This window comes from Molossus molossus, unplaced genomic scaffold (genome assembly GCF_014108415.1).
Source record: "Molossus molossus isolate mMolMol1 unplaced genomic scaffold, mMolMol1.p scaffold_m16_p_18, whole genome shotgun sequence".
NCBI lineage: Eukaryota > Metazoa > Chordata > Mammalia > Chiroptera > Molossidae > Molossus > Molossus molossus.
In genome coordinates this window covers 17,104,138-17,106,665 of record NW_023425353.1, presented here as the reverse complement: position 1 = coordinate 17,106,665, position 2,528 = coordinate 17,104,138, and the positions used below count along the sequence as shown (strand labels likewise).

The 2,528-nt window shown below is 41.1% G+C and overlaps 1 non-coding gene across 1 annotated transcript; it reads left to right on the top strand.

The window, feature by feature from the left end:
* Positions 1 to 1,861: 1,861 nt before the first annotated feature.
* Positions 1,862 to 2,081, top strand: LOC118633644. The gene has a single exon (XR_004960204.1).
* Positions 2,082 to 2,528: the final 447 nt, after the last annotated feature.

The following is a 2,528-nucleotide window of genomic DNA, read 5'->3' as shown; positions in this document are numbered from 1 at the left end:
AATAATTATAGGCACAAATATAAAAACATCTATCTGAACTCTTGCAGTTTATGCACATTTTATGTAATTATTCTCTACAGAGAATAGCTCATTTAAAATAAAATTCTTTTTTTTTTTTTTTACTTTTATTTGCATTTATTTTATGCTGAATTTATTTCTGGGTCATAAGTTTTTCTTTCTTCAGTTTCATCTGGGATATCTTTTTCTTCTGTGCTCTCTCCTCTTCTGGTTTAGGAACAGTCTTCTCTTTTTCAGCAGGATCATCTCAGTGTGGCAGGGGGAGCTCAAGTATGGGTTAATCCGCCCATGAACTCTGTAAATTCTGTGCTGCATCTTGGTGGCTTTGTTAACCTGGATATGCTCAACATCCAGAGACTCTACATCTAAAGCCTTACATTCAGCATTATTCTCTGCACTTGAAAGCATGTGCAGTAAAAATTCAGCACTCTTTTGGGGCCACTGACCCCACATCCAGCCCCAGTTTTTGGGTTGGGCACACCTACCAACTCCACCATTGTAATACTGAATGGCACACATTGCTTCCGTAAAGTGACATCCTTCAGATTTAACAGCGGTTCTCAACCTGTGGGTTTGGGAGTCGAATGACCCTTTCACAGGGGTCACCTAAGACATAACAGTAGCAAAATTACAGTTATGAAGTAGCAACGAAAGTAATTTTATGGTTGGAGGTCACCACAACATGAGGAACTGTATTAAAGGGTCACGGCATTAGGAAGGTTGAGAACCACTGCTTCAGATACTTGGTGGGTTTTTGGATATGCATACCCTTGGTGGCCTGGGCAATATCACAAGTGTTCTTTTTTTTTTTTTTTTTTTTTTTTATCATCCTCACCCGAGGATATTTTTCCATTTTTTGTATAGATAGAGTGGGAGGGGGAGAGAGAGAGAAACATCGACGTGAAAGGGACACATCGAGTGGCTGCCACCCGCACGACCATCCAGGGCCGGGGACAAACCGCAACCGAAGTACGTGCCCTTAGCGGGAACCGAACCCGGGTCTCTCAGGACCGCAGGCCGGCGCTCTCACCGCTGAGCCAAACTGGCCAGGGCTATCACAAGTGTTCTTAAAGTGAACATGAAGAATTGAACCTCTTGATTTGCATGATTTTGTGGGGGGATTTCTCGGTCAAGTGTATAGTGAGCCATCAGGCCACTTAGGGGAAGAGCTAAAATAAATTCTTAAATTATGGCCCTGGCCAGTGTGGCTCAGTTAGTTAGAGTGTTGGCCCATGCACCAAAGGGTCACAGGTTCGATTCCTGGTCAAGGGCCCATATCTGGGAGGCAGGTTTGATTCTCAGCTCCCAGTAGGTGCTTGTGCAGGAGGCAACCAATTGATGTCATTTCGATGGTTCTCTATCTCTCTCTCTCCCTCTCTCCACTTCCCTTCCAGTCTCTCTAAAAAACAAAAAATCAATGGAAAAAAGTATCTTCTGGTGAGGATTAACAACAACAACAAAAATTCTTAAATTATGTTTTTTCCTTATTGTGAATTATATAACATGATCCTTAATATCATACCATAGAAAGCTACAACTTGATAAAATTTGACTTAATTTTTACTGCAAAATTTATATTCAACCTTTAGGTATGTATCAGCTAAAAAGAAAAAAAAAAAGTAATCATTTGTGTCCTCAGAAAAGTAGGCAACCTTATTAATCCACATTAACCCGGCCCCAGCCTCTCTGACATCAAGGTTTCTCTCTCTCTCTCTCTCTCTCTCTGTCTCTCTCTCTCTTTCCCTCTCCCTCCCCCCGCCTCTCTTCCACTCTCTCTAAAAATCAATGAAAAAAATGTCCTCGGGTGAGGATTAACAAAAATAAAATAATAATAAAAAAGTTTCATTTTTAGTACCAGACTTGCAGAAAAAGCATATTCCAGAGGAAGAAGAGCCCATCATAGCATGTGCAGTTTTCCTCTGATAGTCCACGGTATTGTTGCCACAGTGATAATGACTGCCCCATGTCATGATCTATCCACCAACAGTAAGAGAAACTTTGCAGTTGAGATATTGTTTAACAGATGGAGTGGTTTCTGTTGGACACTAAGTACCGCTTCACATTTTAAAATAAAGTTACATATTCAGAAAGCCATCTGATAATGACCACATACCTCGAAGCAAGTCAATCAGACCTGGAATGTAAATCTTCAGGGAGCACAAACCCCTGGAGGTGTTGTCATCTGGAAGGTCTGAGGCTCTGTGGAGATGGGCTGTCAGCTTTTGTTCCGTTGGGCTCTGGATCAGCCTTTGGGTCTATGCTCTCCAAGAAATGGTTCTCCAACTTTCCTTTAAATCCCGTGAGCTACTCCAAACTTTTTTATTTTTTTGCTAATTTAGCCCAAGTTCATTTCTTTTGCCCATAGCCAAAGAACCCCAACTCTTACACCTTCCCAACTCTTTTACTACAGTCAGATATAAAGACTTCTACATTACAGTACTTCTCAGGACTAAGGATTAAAGCTGTAAGTTTCAGAATAGCAGCTAAAGGAATATACTACATTTAACCAA